Here is an 11,677-nt window from a genome sequence, read left to right as displayed (position 1 = left end):
TGTGTGCTTTTAGTTATTAGCCTATAGTGAACTGTATCTGATAATAAAATAATAATATTGAGGGACAGGGTGATTTTCCAAATATGAAATGCTGATACAACTGAGAAACAGCTTTGCTTATTTATTGAGCAAAAATAAATGTTATTTACAGAAGATAACCACTAAAATACCATTAAATATACAGGGTATCAGCGGGGACGAAAAAGGTCTTAAAATATATTCAATTTCTAAAACAAAATTTTTGGCTTTAAAGTCGTAAATCTACTTAAATAGTGTGTTGTAGGTCTTAAATCATTTTAAACGGCTCTGAATTTTCCATGTAAAGCTATTTCTGCCAACACCCCTCCAATCGCTAACAATATATTTCAATAAAAGTTTTAAGAAACTCTATTTACTTATTTAAATGGTAATAACATGATTTATTGTGGTTTTATTATTTGTTTTTGATGTCGTTTTTTAGGTTTTTAACTTGGCTATGAAAAAATCTTAAACGTTTAGCCTTGGGTAAGTCTGAAATTTAATTCATTATGGTCTTAAAAAGGTCTTAAATTTGGCTTGATAAAACCTGTATATATAGTATATATAGCAAATATATAAAACAGTAATGTCTGGCAAATCTAGAGCAGAAATGATCTGATGACATTTTTAAAGAATTGGATTTTTGATTATTACACAGAATTCCTCTGAAATTCTTTGAAGAATTGCTTTTGAAATTGCTTTGTAACCATTCCTTCATAAATCCCAAATATACTGGAGGGATTTCTTTTTGTGGATACTCAATGAAGGGTGACATCTTGCTTCACTCTTCAAACATAAAAATAAAAGTAAAAAAGGTGTTTTAGTTTATTTGGAATGGTTCATAAACCGCACTGTAAGCCCAGAATGAGAGAAAGATGTGTTAATTTGTTGTATTTAACTCTACATTTATTGTGGTTTTAAGATATTAGACGGCGACCGTTGAAAAATTCATGTTTGCGTGACGTCAGACGGATCTGTCATAACGCTTAGAGGTGTTTGAGCTGGATGGCGGCGGGAAATGTTTCCCCTGAGTGCTTTTACACCGGCAGAAATCAATAGCGGCTCTGCTGTCACCCTCTCCGCTCCACGGCTGCTCTTCAAGCCGGTTTGATCTGTCTCTCCGCCGCTTCTCACGGGGACTAGCGAGAGCCGTCACTAAATCATGTCAGCTTCTTCCCTCTGATTTTCGCGGCTTTTCTGTCACTTTTCCCGCGCAGCGCGGATGGGACGCGAATCAATAGCAACTTTGATTTCGCGCCATCTGAAACACCAGCCCGCAACTTTGAATGCTTCCATTACCTCAGTTTAACCTTTTTTGAGCTGAAAGAATAACTTTGAGACGCTCCCCGTCTCTCTGGTAGGTTTTTTTTTCAAGTTTTAACAAGTCAGTTAACATCATTTTGTAGAGCGAGCGGAGTTTGAAAGTTCACAGATGATTGACGCTATAAGGAGATGTATTGTCAAACGAAAAATAACTAGCTTGTTCATCCAAAAATTGAAATGTCATCATGTATTCATGTTGTTCCAAACAGTTTTATTTTCTTTCTAATGTGAAACATGATGTAGGCTAAATAAATTTTTCCTGGACAGGTGGCTCGTTCATTCATTTTCCTTTGGCTTAGTCCCTTATTTACTATAGGGGTCACCACAGCGGAATGAACCGGCAACTTATCCAGTATATGTTTTACACAGCGGATGTCCTTACAGCCGCAATTTAGTACTGGGAAACACTCATACACACTCGTTCACACACACTACGACTAATTTACTTTAGAAACACCAAAGAAACACCAATTGGCCCAGCTGGGACTCAAACCAGTGACTTTCTGGCTGTGAGGCGACAGTGCTAACCACTGAGCCACTATGGTAAAGATGGTAAAAGGGTTACTCATTCTCTCTGAACTAAAATGTGCGTTCGTTATTTTTGCAGAACGTTTTATCAATACAGGCTGATTGTGATGGCGGCAAATCTGCACTTGTTTGCTTTTCCTTTCTCTCTCTCTCTCTCTCTCTCTCTCTCTCTCTCTCTTGTACAGCATTTGACCCACTTTAAATCAGACAGAAGATCATTGATTTTGAAGAAGCCAGATCGTGAACACAGAATGACAGCTCAGTTCAGCGGAAATGTCCAAGCTGGCTAATCGAAATCCCCAGTAGCCATACAAAGAGGTTGTTGCTCGATCAGATAGGGTTGCGACCAGAAAGTTAACGAGAATTTTTTATACAATTTATTAAATTACCCAATAAATTGTGTTTTATTATGTCTACCCACACCCCAGCCCTAAACCGAACCATCACAGGGATGTAAAAACAGTAATTATACTGAGTATAATTCATGTTATTTATTAAATTAACCAGTAAATTGTATTTTATCAATGTCTACCCCCACCCCAACCATCACAGTACTGTAAAAATATGGATTATTGTGATACAGTGTTACAAAAATTAAAATATTGATGTGTGTATCCACAGCTGTATCCAATCTAGACGTTATCAAAGGCATAGATATTTACGTTAGATGTCGCCTACTGTGTTGTTGGTCATTGGAAGGAATATGTTAATTGAGCCGCCATTTTGGTACAGGGAAGCGCTACTTTGAAATGAATGTGGGACCAAGATTGAGTGGAACACTGGCCATCCAGAGCCCAAGATATATACATATCTATGATTGGGGGGTTTTCCCGGCTGTCAGTATGCAAATTGTTTTTTAATTTTGAAAATTATAATGACGACACCGATATTACATGATTGGCCGAGTTCACTGCATGACAACAAACACGTGTGTTTCTGGGTTTTTTTATTGGACTTCCAATTCAAAAGTTTCAAAAAAACAATTCACTTTTTATCGCATCTTGTACATCATGTTTATTAGAAGCCTACAAATATTTTACTGCTGTAATCAGTTTTTGTTAAATAATTTGGTTATAATGGCTAGATTGTTTGCACAGGTTTGTTTTCAACCTTTTTTTATACATACTATTTACTGTATTCAGCTCCATGAACGATATAAATTATATATTCAAGTGAAAAACCTAAATAATAACTCCAATAAGTCTTACAGACTTGAAATAAAATAATTATCATCATTAATCCTGAGGTTTCTTAACAAATTAAATTAAAAAACATTTCATTAAATAATTATACAGTGATTTATTTGATTATAAAACATATTTATCCCGTCTAGCCATTCATGCACAACTTTTAAAAGTGATATAGATGTACCTGCTTTTTCTGGGAAACTTCTACTGAAACTGTAGCTCACGTATTTTAGGAATGCCCTTTTGTTCAATCTTTTTGGATTAAAGTGCTTTTTTGAAAATGCTTCATTATCCAAAATAATTATAAATAATTATAAATAATCATTGTTTAAGACTTAATCAAAACACATTGTTTTAGTTTGTACTCTAAATTTGAAAGTTGTATATCTATAAATGTAAATAAATGTAAAGCCCTTTTAGCATATTCAAACAAGAAGTTTTAGCCTTTAGAGGGATGTTCAAACACCTGTTGATTTACCCTCTCGTTCCCCCTTCATGATTATTCATAATTCCCTTATTGTTTAAAAATGAACTATAGTTTGTAGAGACTGTATTCTGTTTTATTTGTACTGTAAATCTTTTGTTGTTATAAATAAATGATGATGATGCCATGTGATCGGTCATTATGACTGCCGCAACTTTGAGCTCCGAAGTGTCCTGGGGCCTGTTTCAGTAAGGAGGTTCAAACAACTCGGAGTTTAAACTTGAACTCTGAGTTGATTTACCGAGAGATTAAAAACTCTGAGTTTTCGGTTTCAGAATAGCTGATCTGAGCTGGGTCAATCAACTTTGAGTAGACCAACTCAGAGTTAAGCGCACACACCGTGACTTTAAAAAGGCATTATCAATGGAGCGCAGACATTACGAGTGACTATGGCAATATCTTATAAAAGACACCACCATTTCTTTCTCCGGCTGAACTTGATGTTCTCATGCAAAGTTATAGCAAATATGAGTGTATATATTTGAAAAGAAGCAACCATCAGTGAAACAGAGACAGTTAGCATGGGAAAACAGCTGCTCAAGTTAATGCGTAATTTTTAATTTTAAGTATTTAAACATTTAAGTATAATAAAACAAGTAATGTAATGTGTGACATTTATACTTTTTTTCTAAACTTTTATACATTTTTATCAGTTTTAATAGATTTAACAGTGCACTTGTTGTGTGTCTGCCTTTTTATTGATCAAGTGATAGAGGTTGATATAACATTAAGAAGGTAAGCAGTAATAAAATAATTTTTAGACAGAATAATAATCCCATTAATCTAGTAACAGTGCATGTCGAAAGTTAAGCAAATTATTTATGGAAAAAAAGGACAAGCCTCGTACGTGACTTTGTTCTGTGTTTGACAAAAAATGTAGGCAATAGCTGTGTTTTGTTCCATCAAAATATAGGCTATTATATATTTGTGCAAAACTGGAATAACGCCTAAAAATAAAGCAGCGTTTTTATCCAAATTAAGAGTCGAAGTGAACACAATCGTCACTTCCTGATTAACTTGCGCCAAATATCAACAGTAAAAACAGAATTTACTGCGGTAGAATAAGCTGCGTCAATGATTTTTTATTTAATTAATGTACTTGCGCCTCAGAAGACAATTGACACACAATGAACACGTGGGGGCGTTTGAAGCCAGACGCGGAGATCTTGACGCGCTCCAGACGCTCGGAGGTAATTAATAATATACACTAATACTGAAACAGTAAAGGCATTTTAGAATGACTTAAACAACATTTAAGATGTTATGCAGTGTGCTCAGTCTGCTGGTTTGTCCATTCACACACATTTTCATCATCATCTCTAACAAACCTTTTTTTAATGTACATAGGCTACTGTAATTTGTTAAGTGCACTTCGTAGTTATGTGCATCTTTTTTATCAGATAAAAGTTTAACCTACTCAGTTATGCACGTTATATTATGCGTATTTTCAAAAGTTATGTGAATCATGACGTTTCCATCAATCGTTTTTATGCACATCTCCAAAATGAGCTCTAAAATAGGTGTGGAGACGTAAGGCTAAGGCGAGAAACACCGCTTCATCTTTAAAAAGGGGGAGGAGACCGACAGAAACTCAGAGTTTAGAGAATAAAACCTGCTCCGGACCAGGTTAGATTCACAGAGTAAGTTACCACAGTAACTGACTCTGAGTTAAAGTTACCTTTCTTTCAGAAACAGGCTTGACTTACCCTACTTTCTCGAGTTGAACAAACCTGCCATTTTGAAACGGAAAACTCAGAGTTTCTCTCATTTCGGGGTTAAAATACTCTGAGTTTTCACTTAACCTCCTTTCTGAAACAGGGCCCTGTTGTCCTGCTTGACTCCGCCCCCGCCTGCGCTCGTCTAATCATTGGTCTAATCTCGTTGATCACCGGCCGTGCTTCATGTCGAACGCACCTGTTTGCATAATTTCCGACAAACCACCACCTGATCTTGTTATGTGACCAATCACAACTCAACACGCGTGGAAATAATTGCCTGAAAATGAATTTGAAGGTAACTATAGCGGTGTATGGCTGGACTCGTTTTTGTGCGTCTGAGAGGAAAGAAAATAATATAGGAGTGGAGCAACATATCGGTGAGTAAATGTTTTGTTTTGGTCAACTAATTGTTCAGAAGTGATTCAATTGATTTCTCTAACAGATGTCAATAGAAATTACAATTGTTTGTGCCTTGGAAAAGAGAATCTTGCAGCAAATTGCAGCTGTTTGTACAAAGTGTAAACAGATTTTAGGAAAAAAGCAAGCATGAACACTGGCTCCTAAACATAACTATCGAATGTGAGGAGATTGTATTTAAAAATATGAATGAGATGTACAAATACAAGTTTAGCCACTAATTTGGCATAAAACGGTTACGAACCCTGCTGAAAAATCCAGCTTAAACCAGCCTAGGATGGTTGGCTGGTTTTAGCTGGTCGATCAGCCTGGTTTTAGAGCGGTTTTGGGAACTTCCAGGCTGGGGTCTGTTCTTCGTAGCTCGCTTAAATGATCTAAGATGATTTGGCAGATCCTGGATCTTTTAATCTTGATAACTGATCTCTAGCTAATTTGGTTCTTCAAACAAATTCGCGAATCAGATTAGAATGTCTGGATAAACTGATCTGAGATCACTGCGTGTGTTGTGAAGGACAGATCTATCGATCCTCGAAGTCATGATCAGCTATGCCACGATTGGCTGACGGCACAGCAGCGTAATGACATCATCTGATTAATATTCAATTATCCATGTGAGCAAAATTACATCAAATTAGCAGCAAACCGTTTATTAAATATGACACGCAATAACCTTCCACATTTGTTGTGAGCTGCAGGCTTTACACTTTCATGTGTCAAGAGTATTCATCTTGTATTTCAATGCAAATCAATGTATTTAGTTCTACATTTAGAAAATATTTTCTTTATTATAGTAGCCGTTTTTTTTAAATCGGTGTAAAGAATAACTGGATGTTTACAAAAGCATTTTCATATTGGTAAAGGCGTCTGCAACTTTTGTGAAGCATCAAAACACTGGCATATTAACTATCAAAACATGTTCATGACTGCATAAATGTGTTATTGCTTTAAAAAAAAAGTGACATTGCATTTCTATTATACACAATTTGTTCTAAAGCAATCTAAAAAGTTCATATCAATGTTTTCTCTTTGCACCACCAGGTGGCAGTCTTTGTACTTTCATTTCGAGGGTGCAGATTGCATAAGTTTTATTAATATGTATAACTTAATTTATTTTATTAATAACTATAACTTTATATATATATATATATATATATATATATATATATATATATATATATATATATATATTTAGTTTAAAAATATGTACCATTTTCCCAAGTGTATATAACTATTACTGTAAGAAAATATCAGAATCAGGAACATACTTTCTGTATTATCTCTGCTTGAACCTCAAGCAAATAGAAGTTTGACCTAGCAGAACTGTTGCTATGACAACAACTCTCGGATCAGCTTTGAAGAACGAAACGATCCTGGATCATGTCAAATCGTCAATATCCAAATCCAGCTAACTGAATAATCCACGTACGAAGAAGGGATCCCAGGTCTTAGCTGGTCAGGCTGAGAGATGACCAGCTAAAACCAGCTTAGCCAGGCTGCATGGGAGCCCAGCCAAAACCAGCGATGTCCAGCTTAAACCAGGCTTGTCAAGTTGGTTTTAGCTGGATTTTTCTGCAGGGAATTGGTTTAGGTTTGGTTACATGTTTGCTAATGTTGCTATCAGAGACTATTTTGTGAGATGTAAACAATAACAATGGTTTAATGTATTTCCTGTTTTACATTTTTAATTTGCAAAGCTTCCGAGATTCCAAAACTGCCTACATATTGATAAATAATGTTATGAGAGCTGTTTTAACATTAAGATGTGACTGGATTCCCTTTTGTAACAGTTATGACATAGTTTGAAAGTGAGCAGGAAATGTTCACTGGCTATAACATCGCCATATTGAAATGATCTGTAGTGCTTGTTGAAAATGTGGTTAAAGTTACAGAACTGTTAATTAAATTTGCCTGAACTTGACTTTTTAGGGAAGTGACAAAGCCATTAAAAGGTAATACAAACATCGTCTGGGCTAACACGTTCAATTAAATTCAATTCAATTTGGGTAAACTTGGCTTATCCATTTTTCCTCACACCGACTGGATGTTGGCATCTTTACTATAGGGTCAGAGGTTAATAAAATCCTCCTTTCCCATCCCGTTAAAATCTCCTGCTCCGACTGATAAACCCCCCCTCCTCGTCCAAACTAAGCCTCTAATCACAATATTATTAGAGAAACCCCATCTGATCAGTATATAAATCTCTCCATCCAATTACAAGATGTAATATTTCTGCAGTGGAGCTGGTAATGAGCTCTAATGCCTGCGCTGGAGTTAATCCCCCTCGGATGCGGCGCAGATCAGATGTTGCCTCTGTAATTAGACTGGCAGAAAATCATTATTTCATGTTTGAGGAAAGAACGAAGGCAAAGGAGATGTAGTCTCTCAATCGCTCCCTTTCTGAAATGTAAATTGCAGTTTAATGTTTTAATCTGGAGTGTTCAGTGTTGGTGGAAAACTGGAGACTGACAGTCAGATTGTTCAAATCAAAGGGATGTGGTGAAGCTTTTCAACTCTACTAGTGCTCGGCTCTTAATGCTGTAATTGAAATGTACAAGACCCAAATGAGTGAGATTGGTGAGAGAAATGAGCGAGAGATTTGAGCAAATATAAACGCTTTATAGGCCAAAATTGTTATTAAAAGAAGTCAAGGGCGTCACAGTGATGCAGTGGGTAGCACAATCCCCTCACAGCAAGAAGGCTGCTGGTTCTCGACTGGGTCAGTTGGTGTTTCTGTGTGGAGTTTGCATGTTCTCCTCAGTTGACATGGGTTTCCTCCGGTTTCTCCCACAAGTCCAAACACATGCGCTATACTGTAGGACACACTGTAGGGTGTTCAAACTCAGTCCTGGAGGGCCGGTGTCCTGGGGAGTTTAGCTCCAACCCTAATCAAACACACCTGTACTAGCTAATCAAGCTCTTACTATACATGGATATATACACTAGATATCGCATAGGGACCCTGAGCATGCGTCAATAGCGCCGCCACATTGGTACAGGGCTCCCGGGACAAATGTCAATCAACCACACTAGCCAAGACAGTGTTATTACGTGAAGATGCGGGACTTTAGCGCTGTCTACGGGTGTAGTGACGAGCAAACAAAGAAAACAAAGCACAAAGGCAGAACATTTCATAGGTAATATTAAGTTTTTTCTGTTTTTGTATGTTCTGAACTTTGGTGCTAATCAGGTAACGTTATTGATGATAACAGTCACTTACTGCATTCACCATACGGCAAAGCAGCTCCAACTCTCACTAAACACTCGGCTTATGCTAGCTTTGTTGAATAAAATCAACAAAAGAAATATGACAACGAGATGCTGCGCTGCCAGAAACTTGTACTATTGTCGGCTATGTTAGTGAAAGAGTCGTTCGGGGGATTCATTCACAAACGAATCGCTCCCTCCGTCAGTATGAGAAGTAAAAGCAGGAGAGGAGCTGTGTTTCAGGACATGATTAGATCAAATTTAACAGGGAGGGTGAATAGTGCATTTCTGTACACATAAACACAAGCTTTTTGTCAGGAATGGCCGTGCGGTCACTGATCCATCAATGTAGAAAAGTGATGTCAAATGATAATTTTCGTAATTTAGAAAAAAAAAATTACATACTAACATCCAGGAAAACTCCCGATCATAGATATGTGTATATGTGTGTATCTCTGGCTTTGGATGGCCACAGTCCTCCACTGTACCTTGGTCCCGCATTCATTTCAAAGGAGCGCTACCCTGTAGCAAGATGGCGGCGCTATTGACGCATTCCGTCCAATAGACAACAATAGGCCAGGCGACATCTAATGTATATATCTATGCTTACTATATACTTGAAACTTCTTGGCAGGTGTGTTGAAGCAAGTTGGAGCTAAGCTCAGCAGGACACCGGTCCTCCAGGACTAAGTTTTGACACCCCTGCTGTAGGTGAATTGGGTAAGCTAAATTGTCTGTAGTGTATGAGTGTGTATGGGGGTTTTCCAGTGATGCGTTGCAGCTGGAAGGGCATCTGCTGCGTAAAACTTATGCTGGATAAGTTGGTTTCGAGGGGACTAAGCCAAAAATAAAATGAATGAATGAATGAGAAGTCAATTGATTACTGACTGGGGTTCAGCAGTCTACATTCTAATGCAGGGCTCACTAAACTTGTTCCTGGAGGGCCGGTGTCCTGCAGATTTTAGGTCCAACCCTAATAAAACACACCTGAACAAGCTAATCAAGCTCTTACTAGGTATACTTAAAAGACCCAGGTAGGTGTGGAGGCAAGTTGGAGCTAAACCCTGCAGGGACACCGGCCCTTCTGGACCGAGATTGGTGACCCTTGTTCTAATGGGTTAAAATCAATTCTGGTTAGTTAACATGTTTTTTTGTGGTGTGTTGCTACTGGTCAGACTCTTAATGGACAGTTTTTATCTAAAAAACATTGGCAATGGTTGAGAGAGGTTAGTCTGATTTATTTTTCAGCGCATGTTTGATTTTAGCTCTTGTAAAATCGCTGACAATTGGGCAAAATCGGAGGGAAATTGGTTTTCAGTCATGTGAGTATTATCAAAGTCACGATCTAAGAGAATCACTACAGCATTGCGATATTTATTAGGTACACCTGTTCAACTGCTTGTTAGCACAATTTTCTAATCAGCCAATCACAAGGCAGCAGCCTAAAGAAAAGCAGAAGAGCATCTCTGAACGCACAACACGTCCAACCTTGAGGCGGATGGGCTACAGCAGCAGAAGACCACACCGGGTGCCACTCCGGTGAAGATTGGAGAAACGTTGCCAGCTCTGAGTCTCCATTTCTGTTGACACATTTGGATGGTCGGGTCAGAATTTGGCCTCAACAACATGAAAGCATGGATCCATCCTGCCTTGTATCAGCGGTTCAGGCTGGTAGTGGTGGTGTGGGGGATATTTACTTGGCACACTTTCGGTTTGTTAGAACCAATTGAGCATCGTGCCAACACCACAGCCTACCTGAGCATTGTTGCTGATCATGTCTATCCCCATGTGACCACAGTGGACCTAGGGGCGCAGCTAGGGGGTGGAAGTTAGGACGATTCTAAGGGCCTATGCACTTTTAAGGCCCCCAGAGATGTTATTAGGGGCCCACGACCAACCACTTTTGTCCCCAGCAACTGTCAATGTGGATCTGAATATTTCTAGGACCTTGTTGAATCTATGCCACGAAGGCAGTTCTGAAGGCAAAAGGGGTCAGACATGGTACTAGTTAGGTGTACCTAATAAAGTGGCCAGTGAGCGTATATCCCAAACAGTTTCTAGTGAAGTGGGTGAGAAAATGACAGAACTTTTTTTTTTTTTTCTTGAACCACCTCATCCAGCTTGTTCATGTACACAAGGTGATCTCAGCTAGGGAATACGCATATGCTGCCCATCAGACGTTTTCTCTAATTTGTACTGTCTTAAGGGGGACAGGTGATGCATCCGCGCAGCATGGGTTTTATTTTCGTCCAAACTGAGGTCGTGGTCTCCGCTCGTACAGAAGTGGGTTGGCGGACCGGTTTCAATGAGCATTCCAGCGGCTTTCTCTCCCTGCCGAGGACGTAACAGATGTGGATTTACATACACCCCCAGCATCCCGCTCTCTGATGAGATTATCGGTGAGTGCTGAGAGCGACTCGTGCTTAATACACGCCTCGAGGAGGGCCAGGGGAGCCAGGGCCCTTCGAGAGAGCAGGGGACAAAAGCAGAAGGGGAAAATGTCAAGCTCGCCAGACGGGAACAGGGCAACAAACTGCTTTTGCCGCTCCTCAAGCTCTGTCCCTGACAAGAGGGCGGCTGGATTAGCATCTCATAAAGGCTGCGGCAATGCTGTGGGCAATTACCACAAGATAAAGGCTCCCCATGCTTTTATTTGAGAGTGCCGTCTACCACTGTTATGACCATTTTTTTGGTTTTGGGTTTCAGTTTAGTGGGATGAGCAATTCCAGAATTATGGATGTGATACGAACTTGAAGCATGAATACACAGAAGCTATACGCTAACGTTACACTGAAACT

At 38.8% G+C, this 11,677-nt stretch overlaps 2 protein-coding genes across 3 annotated transcripts in view; both read left to right on the top strand.

Annotated features, from left to right (window-relative positions):
* The window catches only part of dus2 (dihydrouridine synthase 2), a 255,375-nt gene that overhangs the window by 61,969 nt on the left and 181,729 nt on the right, over positions 1-11,677 (top strand). The window lies entirely within an intron of this gene.
* The window catches only part of LOC110438397 (uncharacterized), a 140,074-nt gene continuing 133,952 nt past the window's right edge, over positions 5,556-11,677 (top strand). For both annotated transcript variants that reach the window (XM_073943421.1, XM_073943422.1), the window contains exon 1: positions 5,556-5,635. The gene's annotated coding sequence lies outside the window, so the exon portion shown is untranslated. The remainder of the gene's footprint in view (positions 5,636-11,677) is intronic.

The sequence above is a fragment of the Danio rerio genome, chromosome 25 (assembly GCF_049306965.1).
Source record: "Danio rerio strain Tuebingen ecotype United States chromosome 25, GRCz12tu, whole genome shotgun sequence".
NCBI classification, from domain to species: domain Eukaryota; kingdom Metazoa; phylum Chordata; class Actinopteri; order Cypriniformes; family Danionidae; genus Danio; species Danio rerio.
Note: the sequence above shows the minus strand (reverse complement) of the source record. Positions and strands in the feature narration are given on the sequence as shown.